This window comes from Amia ocellicauda, chromosome 15 (genome assembly GCF_036373705.1).
Source record: "Amia ocellicauda isolate fAmiCal2 chromosome 15, fAmiCal2.hap1, whole genome shotgun sequence".
Taxonomy (NCBI): domain Eukaryota; kingdom Metazoa; phylum Chordata; class Actinopteri; order Amiiformes; family Amiidae; genus Amia; species Amia ocellicauda.
Window position 1 is genome coordinate 22,638,322 of NC_089864.1, and position 12,524 is coordinate 22,650,845.

The following is a 12,524-nucleotide window of genomic DNA, read 5'->3' on the forward strand; positions in this document are numbered from 1 at the left end:
GCCTTGGCTGTGTGTTTTGGGTCATTGTCATGCTGGAATACCCATCCACCACCCATTTTCAATGCACTGGCTTCACGGCGTAGTGTGTTACCAATTGTTTTCTTGGTGACTATGGTCCCAGCTGCCTTGAGATCATTAACAAGATCCTCCCGTGTAGTTCTGGGCTGATTCCTCACCGTTCTCATGATCATTGAAACTCCACGAGGTGAGATCTTGCATGGAGCCCCAGACCGAGGGAGACTGACAGTTATTTTGTGTTTCTTCCAACTGTTGTCACCTTCTCACCAAGCTGCTTGGCGATGGTCTTGTAGCCCATTCCAGCCTTGTGTAGGTCTACAATCTTGTCCCTGACATCCTTGGACAGCTCTTTGGTCTTGGCCATGGTGGAGAGTTTGGAATCTGATTGATTGATTGCTTCTGTGGACAGGTGTCTTTTATACAGGTAACGAGCTGAGATTAGGAGCACTCCCTTTAAGAGAGTGCTCCTAATCTCAGCTCGTTACCTGTATAAAAGACACCTGGGAGCCAGAAATCTTGCTGATTGATAGGGGATCAAATATTTATTTCCCTCATTAACATGCAAATCAATGTATAACTTTTTTGAAATGCGTTTTTCTGGATTTTTTTGTTGTTATTCTGTCTCTCACTGTTAAAATACACCTACCATTAAAATTATAGATCATTTCTTTGTCAGTGGGCAAACGTACAAAATCAGCAGGGGATCAAATACTTTTTTCCCCCACTGTATATGGTTCAATGCAACACTTACCGGGAGGTCATCTACATTCTTCTGCAGTTTAAGTGAAGCTCAATGGTGTCAAATGAACAGAAGTGTAATATCTATATTTTGAAATATATATTTCATATATTTCTATATTGATTTTTCTACTTTACATTGTGACCCTAATTACTGTGTATTTACCATGCAATTACTTTTTACAATGTAAATAGGCATACTTACAGTAGTAGTTACCATGTGAATACACAGTAATTAGGGAAACTAAAGGTATAGTGTTACCCTAGTACAGTTAAACATTGTAACCATGCACAGTTAGTGTAAATAGGCATAATTACATTTGTAGTTACCAAGTAATTACAGTGTAAATACACAATAATTAGGGACATTTAATGTAAAGTGTTACCGAAATGTTAAATGGAATTCATAAAATGGTCAGAACATGCATACAATTAAAAAAATAATAATGGTAATGTCCATTGAAATTTTTGTTCTTTGAACTCCACAAAAAATTGTGTAAAATGTTGACATGAAAAGATGAAGGTAAAATAATTGATATGCTTAATGCTAATTAATAGATGTAATTAAATATGCAAGTTTTAGTCATGAAGTAGGGAATATTTTTCTCCTGGGAGGTAGAGCAGTATATCGACAGCAGATGAATGAAAACTCCTCAGTGATATTTACACACAGGGTTTTTGTTTTATTTTCAGAATCCCTGTGCATTATTAGTTTCATTGTGGTGCGGTTACCACTAATTTACAGTTTGCTTTTGCCAACATCAACCCGTCTTGAATGTTGTTTTTTTTAAACCATTTATTATCTGTGAAAGACCCAGATGTTGGGTGTTACCGAGCTTGTGTTTTTGCTGCAGGATAGGAAGCTGTCCTTGTATTATTGAGACTGGAATTTACAGGATGTGACAGTAGCCCTTCCAGGCAGCTTTAACATTGAAGTGGAATACCATTACTGAGGGCAAGCTCCACCGAGCGAGGGGAAGCCCTGCATGGAAGGATCCCTCCATTAAATCCTTTATTAAAGAGCTATGCACTGCATTTTGAACGACCCCTTCCCTCTACTCATTAACATATCCGTAAGCTCGGGTGAGACGGGCTAGCTGCAGGGGACTTGGTCAGGAATTTCCTTTTCTGAGGAAAACAGCCAGCCGTGTAGCCAACAACAAGCACGTTAACAGCCATAAGGAGCACACAGGGCCCAATGACCTGAATCGTGTCTAAGGCTGCAATCGCTCAAGCAGGGCATAATTAAAAAGTAATGAATAGATGGCCAAAACCAATCTAATACGTTCCTACTTCGTGTGGGATTAAGATGCCAAGTAGGGCCGGACATTAAATCATGTGTGTGTCTTTTATAATGAATTTGTGTATTTATTGTATCCTTTTTCAGTGAAGCCAGTGTGATAATTTAAATCACTAGGCTTTATTTTTTTAATTAGATAATGGTCTTCTAAGTATTACCAGTGTGATAATACTGAGCTCTTTTAAAACAAGGCCGCTATTTTTGGCATATGGTAGAATTCAGGCCTGTCACTAAAGGTATAGCGAAGCAGTAACAGACTTGTATGGTTGACTGAGTGATCAAACTGGTTAAATATGCAAATAATAAGTGGGTTTTCAGGGCTCTGTTATGCCCCCAGGAGCTAGAGGGTTTCAGGAGAGCAAAGTGCAGAATTAGAGGAAGTCTCTATTACTGTATGAAAATTAATTTTAATAAGATCACTAATGCTAGGTGAGAGGCTGTTAAGTGGGTGTACTTAATTTAAAAATCAGCTGTTAATATCCTTTCATCCATCCTTTGAACAGTATCTAGTAAAAAATACATCAGGAGGTAAAAAGTGGGACATCTTCCAACTTTAGGCATCCCAGTTACTACAGTCATGACAGTAAAGTGGAGTGTGTTTTGTTCTTCTCCACAGCACAAGACAATTATGGGGGTCACTTTTATGCTGCTTCAAATCCAGCCTGTTTGGTAATGACCTGATTATAAAGTGGTTGTTTTTCAGGTGGAATTGATGTTGCCCAGCATCTTATTTACAGTGAAAGAAAAACAGCATCTGTTCATTAAAATTCATTCACTATAGGCTTCTTGATTTAAAGCCTACTCGAGAGAGAAACAAATTTGCCCGTCTTCAACCCCAGTCCACTTTAAACATTTGATTAAAGGCCTTTACACCAGTTGGCAGTGTCTGATTAACCACAATTGTATCAAGGCTACTATTAATTATCTTTCTTCTTTTTGTAACACTTAATCACACAAAGTGGCTGTAATTAATCAACATACGTGTGAGGTTTTCTTCTCTGCTGACATTCTCTGACATTTTTCTTTAAATGTCAGCTTATCAAAAGTGATCCCCCTCACCCATCTCCTTCCCTTATCTGGCTTGAGTCAGTGTTGTCTTTTAAACTCCAAAGACCAGAGAGAGCACTTGTAAGCTGGGAAAAAAAAAGCCATCATCTGTGGGTTACAAACACACTGCTGTGCCTGAGTGAAAGGGCTAGAGCATCTACAGTAAAAAGTGGATGCAGAATATGTAATAGGGTGGATATAGCTCATATAAACATAAGGTACAATGCAAAAATGCTGGTTTGACATACTGGTATGACTGAGGTCCCTAAAGACAGAGAGTGTAGAGGCAATGCCTTAAGGCAGTATCGTGCTTTTCCAATATTCAGCATATGCAACAGCCTATGTACTTTTCTTTTCTTTCTTTTTTTACACTAACATTGCTGTCAACTTTTTAAAATCGCATAGTTTGAGAGCTATGAGATTAAAAGTTTCAAAAAACACTGTGGCGTTCGATAACGAGGAACAGGCGGGTGAGTGATAAACCCAAACAGCTGGCGTGAAACATTTATCAGAAATGCCCGGACAGCAGCCCTGCCGTTGCCACTGTCTCTGTTTGAGATGTTTTGTCTGTAGCGAGACAACTAATCGGTTTTTGTTGTACTTCTTGGGGGCTTCTCTGGTTTCCACGTCTTTCTTCTTTAACTTATTGATGTGAAAGTTTTCCTTACATAAAATTAAACCCCCTTTTTCTGTTCAGGTTCCGCTGTACAGACTAGGTTATGCCTGTGTTGTCCTATTTATTTTTTGTTCACCCTAGCATATGTGGTCTGTGCCTTCTTGTTTATGTTGCTATGGGACATAACTGTGAAGACTTTTAGCCTTGTTTTTTGGAGGAATATGCACTGGGGAGATAAAAGAAAGGTCTTGCACAAAGATACATTAAGCCCCTTAGCACACAAAACATAATCTGGGGCTTTCTTCTTTCATCTCTTGATGCTATGCCTTTTCACAAACGCATCTAACTGAGCTACTGAGATAACTCTGATTACAGTCCTGCGTGTCTTAAAAGGAAATCCACAGCCCATGCAGGCAGAAATATGTATTAAAAGAAGTTTAATGAGACTTGCAGTGAGACCCTGAAACCCGCCGATGTCCTGAGCCACCTTTCTCTTGCACGTGTCATACCGTGAAGGCAGAGGGGCTAAATCAAGGAGCTGGCACCCTCAGAGCAATGACTCTTCCTCGTATGTGTCTTGTATCTGATTCCAAGTGACGTGTCTTGACCTCTCCTTTTAGTTCATAAGAGGGGTGCTTGAGGGAAGTGTATGACTCCTCTGGTGGTCTCTGCGCCTGTGCTGCCAAACAGGGGGCTTCATTAGCGGGTTGAGAGCCAAAGGACACAGACTAGATGGCTATTGTCTCGTACTTGCAGCAGCTGCTCTCAGCAAAGCTAATAAATTACCTGCTAACTCGCAAATTCAATAAATCTGCCAGCCTGGGCTGTCTAACTCCCAATCATACCCACGTTTGTTATCCCCAAAGATTATAGTGCGTAAAGTTATCTTTCTCTGCTTTCCGTCACGCTCGAATACACGAGCCAACCTTTGCCATGAAGCCAATTTCAAAGGCCATTCAAGAGATCTTGCTTGGTGATGGTGCCATTCTCACTGGCTAGGTTTTTTTCAAATATTAAAATATCTATTAAATGTGTTATTTTGGTGCTTCCCACTGCTGGTTTGAAGTCAGCACTTCTGGAGATTAATTAGACTCGCACAATCTTTGCATTTTCGCACAATGATGCAGACACTTGCTCTTGCAACCCGCATAACTTGACGCGGCCTGATGTGACGTTAATGACATCAGCTGAAATTCCAATTAATTTATGACTCTGCTGTCAACTTTTCTGCGGCTTTTGTGCATTGTCTCTGATTAATTGGTTTGGTCTTTGTGAGAGATTTTAGTTTTCTGACTTCACTAAACTGGACTTTGCTCCTGAGCTTTATTCTATTCTGTGTTGAGTTCTGGGATTGTTTTGACACATAGGATGGTTTATTAAAGTTACCTTGTATTACAAATTAGAAATGTAACCTCTGTTTGTCCATGTTTCTAAAGTAGTAAAAAATAAAAGCATCATACATTTAAATAAACTGCATAAGTTCTACCTCACTTTCTCCACCCATCCTTTTTCTTTCTTTCTTCCTTTTTTTCCTATATATTTTTCTTATGACCATTACTCACCAGGTTCATGTTTTTCCATCGCTCAGTGACATCCATGATTAATTGGCTGGTTAATACAAATGTCAAAGAATGTGTGACCTTCTGTCGTGTCTCGGACATGGTGACTTATCACCGTAATGTGTGGTGAATTCAATTCAAGATCTTTTCGAGGAGGTAGTGAACGGATTTTGTTTTAAGTTAGTTTAAAAAGAAAAAACGAACAAATTTTTAAACAAAAAGAAGATGTGGAAATAATGTCATGTGACCACAGGCCGCATGGTCAAAATACTTAATGGCTGCAATGCATTTCATGGAATTCAGTCGAGGTTACAGTTCACTATAAAAGGAAAATGGCCGCCTGCTGACCTATAAGTGGCCACTTACCTTCTGGTGCCTTAATCCACTTAATTTTTTCATTGGTGTTTATTCAGCATAAGCATGTGCGCCAAATCACTGGCCTGTCTATAAGCCGTGTTTACAGCCTTGCCTAAAGGTTACATGAGTGTTTTGAAAGTTCGGACATTTTTAAGCGGAGTATAAAGAGATTTCATCTGTCAGTTTGAATTATAAAATGTTAGGGTTTTGAGTCTTTCATAAATTGTATTCTGACATGCATATTAAGAAATCCTCTTGATATTGGGGAACCTTGGGTGATTTATGAGACCATGATATGCCCTCTTTAGTCTGTGACCTATCACTTTACTTTGGTAAATGGGTTTCTTTGTTGCTCTCATATTATAACGTGAATATTTAGCTCTGTTCTAAGGCCTGGTTCTGATGGAAACTTACAGAAATATCAGCCACGTAGGTCAAAAAGAAGAATGTTAAACAGTACACTCTTCTTGTTTTTGTTTTGGCTGTACTTGTTTTTATGTTTACGATTTGAATTGCGTTTTTATGATTTTGCGGAAACACGGTGTTGTCTGGCTCTTTTTAGCACTGACCTTTTAAGATGTCCTAGATACGGTTTAAGAAACTTTTTCATGCATCTAAAAGCAACCTGGGAAGAAAGAAAGAAACAAACATTCACTGTGAATTTGCCACCCAGCACAATAGTCTCCACAATCCCGGCATCACTTTCCTACACAGACCTGCATGTAGTTCTCTGACAACCTTCTTCAGGTATCATTCCTTCCCTTCAGGAGTGAAACTGCTAAAGAAGCCAGTTCATTTCTTGCTGTCTGTGAAAGGTCGGACAGTGTTGATCTTAATCTGGGATCAAAGAGCTTTTTGTAGCTCCAGTGTTTTCAAGGCAGTAAAGTAGGTCATGCAGAGGAACAACCTCAAACCATTTTCTTGATTTTATTTATTTGTTATGATTTCATGTTTTCCTTTTCTTAGGAAATACCCATTATCACAGTGTGTGGAAATCTCCTCACATTTACTCAATTTGATCAGAGAAAGGTAGAAAGATTTAAAAAAAATAGAAAGTTTGTAGTTATAAAGAGAGAGGTGTTCCACGCAATGTGATCAACTGTGCCTCACTTACCTGATTGAAATTGGTGTAATCCCCAGGTCCTTATTTAGCCCGGCCATCACCCCAGATGCTTCTCAGCAGGGGACATCCCCTTGATTCCACTTTGGAAGCTATACACAGTTAAGCCACATATAATTTTAGCTTGGTAGGATAAAGCTTCCTGCACTGATATACCTAGCTGCCCTTAAACGTGTAGGAGCCATACATATAATAAATGCAATTTTAAATTGACTGTTTTTTCTGTTTTGTGTACCGTGTTACCCATCATACTAGTTTCTGTCTTCCTTAGGAAAGCATGTGTACAAAACTTTACAAACTGGCAGAAACCAGGTACTTTTTATGCAGTCCCGGACAGAGGCTCAATAAATGTGACCTGCAACTGAACTGAAGAAATACTGACATAATAAGTGAGAATCTGTTGACTGCGTAGGAACTGCATAGGGTTTTGGGACAATAAATGGTGTTTTCTGATGTTGTCTGACAAAGAAATGAAGCAGTTTCCTTTAGTTTGTGGTAGTTATTGAAGATTACGATTTCCTAGGGAGATACTGAGAGACTTTAGGTGCAAATAGGGATAAGAGCCTAAAGTTTGAATACTGTGAATTATTTTTTTTCTGACCACCCACCTCAATTGAGCACTACTTGTTTTATGATTGAATTTTTAATAACACAATTCTGGGCTTGTTTATTGCTCCTTTTTTGGTTGTACAGGATTAGCTTTAGAAGAGAGGTCAGTCTAAATGTTTTTGTTTATTTTTTTTACTTAAGACATTTAACTAAATGTACTGAAATTATATTTTCGCAGCTGTACTGAAATGCATAACTCAAAATTGACGGGATTTCTCAACGGATCATATAGTGAACAAAAATGGCAATTAACATGCATGCCAACTGATGCTTGCTAAATTAAATGGCTTATAGGAGTTTAATGAGTCTAGGTGGACATGTGTGCGCCATTGACAGACACCATGGGTACCAGGTAATTATGATTATTATTTCATTTCCCATAATTCATATATAAATCACAGAGCAGGAGGTGCTGAAATCCCTGTATGTCTTCAGTATATATGTCATCTCACACAGAGAGCTTTCTTTATAATATAGCTTTGCATTAAAGTCTTTGCAACAGCAGGGTCTAAAGTACATCTGAGATGCTGCAAAAGAGTAAAAAAATAAAAAAATAAATAAATAAAAATGCCACTATTTCAACAATGGCAGAATGCATCTACTTGGACAACTCTGTAAGAAAATAGAAAGATATTAAACTAAAGTGAATATTGAAGTGGTATAACAACTGACTGTTTACAGTGCAGCTTTTTCTTCTCGGGTTTCATCGGCTTCACTACAAGTCTATCACCAGAGCAGTACAAGTACAAAAAATATATGAACTTCCAATAAAATGCATGTGTGGAATTTGTTCTGGTTTGATTTATTATCAGTGAAGTAATATAGAGGGGGCAGGTGAGATGTCGTTTTGCAGTTAGCCCATTACCTCCAATCTCTTGACCTCCATTAGTCTTTTGCTTTTGCTGCCCCTCGAATATTTATAATAAATCTTTCAAGAAGTAATACTGCAGAAACTGTTTATTTACAGAGGAGGAACACTCTCAACAGTGCCTTTCAATAGAGCCATTACTGTAGCACTCACCAGCGGGTCAATACCATATGAAGGATGTTCTCCTGATTTGAGACTCCAACCTTCCTCACTTAATCCTTTATGAATCTCTGTGAGCCCTCCAGAGTATTTCTGGGTTGCGTGCCTTTTGGGCCATTGTTTTTCATCTACGTTTTGGCTAACAAGTATTTTCGAAATGGGGATTTAAATGTGTGTGCTTCATTTATAGGGGAGATTAATTTATTTGTATTGTTATTGTTTTATTCACATTTTTCAGGATGGAACACCTACTCTCACTGCTTACAAGGGACAGTAATGCTACAATACATCATCATTGTCCCTTGGAAACAGTGGGTGAGAGTAGGTGTTTTTCAGTTCTTCCAACTACCGCTAAGAAACTCGAGTGTCTCTATATTGCGAATGTTCAGTAGTCGTATGCCTCAGTAGGCAGCTGTATCACAATGTGCCTAGGCTGCTTCCCGGAATGAGGGGGTTGAGATTTGTTCTGATCTAAAAGGTCCAATTCAAAAACGCGTGGGAACTATAAATGAAAACTCCGATCTTTATCCCAAGGATGCCAGTATCTGAGCTCAGGTTTTCAACTGTAACACTGTAGGTGTTTCAGCATTATGACACTGGAAAAAAAGTTAAAAGAATGTTAATCATATAGAGATGTATTCGCCTGGATTACAAAGTCCTCATTGAGATAGGATTGGTGTTGCAAAACCTGTGTTATAAAATTAGTTTTGTTCATCTAAATGGGTTTTTTGTTGGTGAGATGCGATGTTCACGTGATGAATGGGTTTGTGTCTGTCAGTTGGTAAATTGGTTCAACCTTTCCTCAAGAGTTTTTCACCATTTCCAGTATTTCTGACATGATAAAGAGCACTGCGTCATCTTTCTGAAAGAAAAATCAATTTCCCAAACTATATGAAGGGCAAGAGTGATATTACTAAAATTGTAAGATCTTCATACAGGAATACTTTCAGATTGAATGAATAGATTAGTTATATCCATTAGAATGTCACCAAGGGCTGAAACAGAAGCACTAAAAAGTCTCTGTAAAATCCATAAAAGTCTAAGAAGGTTATTTTTAAGAACACAGATGAAACCTCTAAGAACGATCTTTCAAGTTGTATCATTACAGAAGATTACTGATCTGTGGTCACTGTGGCAATTTAATCGCCTTGGTCAACCTCTCCGGAGCTTTACTTGCGTGGTAAACGATCTGGGGATTGATTATAAATGTTCATTTTTAGGTCTTTGATAGAGGCCCTGTAACTGATGCAGCATTCTTGGGGAACTCGCCTTTTGAATGTTTGCATCCAGTTGTGTTTCATTGGCTGGTTAATCTCTGTATGCATTGGAGTGGTTAACCTCTTTGCCGACAAAGAAATGTCTGGGGACTTAGAGGTCACAGAGGTCACCTACGAGCTGATCCCACTGAGCGTGTTTGAGACGCTTTGGATCCTGGGAAATCCCACTTAGAACCACTTCACAGCTGTCAGTGCCAGAAAGCACTGTTCCCCTATGCCCATAGTTGGGAAGGTTTCACTTTTTCTTTTGGGGGGGGTTCTTCATAGCCTCATTTTTGAGTTTTGTTGAACATTTACAACTGAAACTGTAAATAGAATACACAGAGCTGATTTCATGTCCATTCTAACTTAGTTTTTATTGCATTTATTTATAGTAAGGGCTCTTAACCTTCATTTTCTATGTGCATATATATATGACATTTACTTTTTCAGTTTGGTACTTTCTCCAGTTAAACACAGCCCAAAATCCTATGGCACTGTTGATTCTAACAGGAATCCGCCAGAAGCAATGAACGGAAGAGACTGAAAAACAGACAAATTCCCTCCTCCGCTTTCCTGTAAGCGCGTCGTATTTTAGAGATTCTGGAAAGTTTGTGCTTTGGCGTCTGCACTTGCTGCCCTGAGAGACTTAATTTTTATTTGCTTTTGCCAGAGGCTGATTTACATTGGAAAAACAAAAGATGCATAAATAAAAAAACATGACATCCATAATGTGATCTTGCGTCCTGTATATAATTATTTTCTATTTCCACCTCCATCTTAAACCTTTCACATTGACAGCCTTTCACATGCAGTTTTTGCACATCCTCCTCAAAGAGTTTCCTTTTCCACACCCACATACAAAAGCACACAACTGTACAATAGAATTACTGCAGTTCAGCCTGTTGGAAACGTGTCAACAGTAGAGATTCATACAGTAGCCAGCTCTTTACTAGAGAATAGCAGCTGCTTTCAAAAAACTTGATATTGAGGTGATGTTGCCATTTGTAGCTAAGGCTGTCCTCTCAACTAACCAGCTGCGACTGCAACGTTGTGATTATGATCTGAATAACGTGGCCCACATTCGGCTGCTGAGGTGATTTTTCTATCTGTGGCTCCTACAGTGTCCTGTAACCTGTTTCCTTGAAGCACCGTGGGGAGGGTTTAGTATGTGTCAGATTGCCCGTTTGGCGCCACTGAAATATTACTTCACGAGAGCTGCGTATGCTGGAAAGCTGATATAATCGCATACTTCCAGGGCCTGAAATAGTCCTTAGTAAAGACTATAGCCTCTGTGAGCTTTTTCGAAACATGAAATAGCCATGAATCTTAAGTAACTGCATGGTCTCATTTTACCCTTAAGCCATGCATAGGAAGTGTTAACGGCAGCCGCTTCCAAAATAATACGACTCCGATTATTCCTTCCACTTCTGCTACTCTGCTCTCGAGAAACAAACTAAAGCTGTTCGGGAGTGTCAGTGTGGCTCTGGTTTGGATTTGTGCGCTCCTCTCGTTCATGGACTGGATGTTTAAATGTAGGATCAGTGTGAGGACTTGCATTAAAGCTCACTCCCAGTTTAAAGTGAGGTTCACAGTTGGGGATTACAGGGAGAGCAGAATTTGGAGCAGCTCATTAGACAGGCTATTCTGCTGTACTGTAGTGACTTTAAAGGATTCAAATCCTCAACACTGGTGTTATCTCTTGCACTTAGTTGTCCATTGCACATTATCCTGTATACAGTGGACATGGGGCATCTCAGAAAATGTATTTACATGGTAACTGTATATATTGTCTCTTATTTTTTTCATTTGCAACAGTTCCTTGGCCACATTTTCGTTATCCATTGTTTCCAAGATCTGCAATTTGTATATATATATATCGTATATAACACTGTGCAAGTGGCCAAAAATGTGGTCTCTGAGGATGAGTCCAGCTTGAATTCACATGAATAAATGCAATGTAGGCTGTAGTCATCTGTCACCTATTGATGCGACTAGAAGACATTTTTATGATGTTCTTTTCCATGCATTCCAGGACCGCCAAATTACTGAGTAGATAAAGCTCTGAGTAATCATTCACTTTAGTGTTAAAGCCAATATGTATTAGTTGTTATTTTTATCCACAGTAAATGGAACAGTTCTTGCTTTTGTGATGTTACCTTGATGCTACCTTTTTCAGCTACTAATGTATTTCATTCTCTGAGCTTTTGTTTTTCATCCTCTTTCCCACTGCTGCTGTTTTAATGGACATGCCTCAAGGTCTCCTAGTTGTCTTTCCATGGTTTTGGGCTGTCAATAATGCAGCTTCTTAGCTTTTAAAAGGCCAAGGTACCCAGCTGTTTTGAGCTGTGCCCATGTCAGAAGCTAAATAAAGAAAAGCAGTTTAGACCGTGATGGTCATTAAACATCCTGTAGTCTGAAAGTAGGACCTTCCACTTTCACAATGATTGTGCAATGGAATGCATTAATGATGGATCTATATATACATTTATTAAAGCTACCATATATATATATATATATATATATATATATATATATATTTTTTTTTTTTTTTTTTAATTTATTCTCTCTAGTTGCTGAACAATGCCATCTATGTTTATGATCACTAGACTGGGCGTAATTGTTATTTATGCATTATTACAAAATATATATATATTGAAATAAAATCAAAGAGGCAATCAATTACCTCTGCCATCTGCTTAGCTCTTCTCAGTTTCCAAGCAAGAACAGAAGTGCAGATAAAGCCTCTCTAGAGAGCGTTTTGCTGGTGAGGTCTATCAGGTCAGTTCTGTCAGGAAAGGGTTGCATAAAACGAGACCACTTTAAACAGACATCTGATTTCTCCGCTCCAAGGAGAGATGGGTTCCCATCTCAAAA

General features: G+C 38.7%; 1 protein-coding gene across 2 annotated transcripts in view; it reads left to right on the forward strand.

Annotated features, from left to right (window-relative positions):
- The window catches only part of tspan9a (tetraspanin 9a), a 140,987-nt gene that overhangs the window by 59,911 nt on the left and 68,552 nt on the right, over nucleotides 1–12,524 (forward strand). The window lies entirely within an intron of this gene.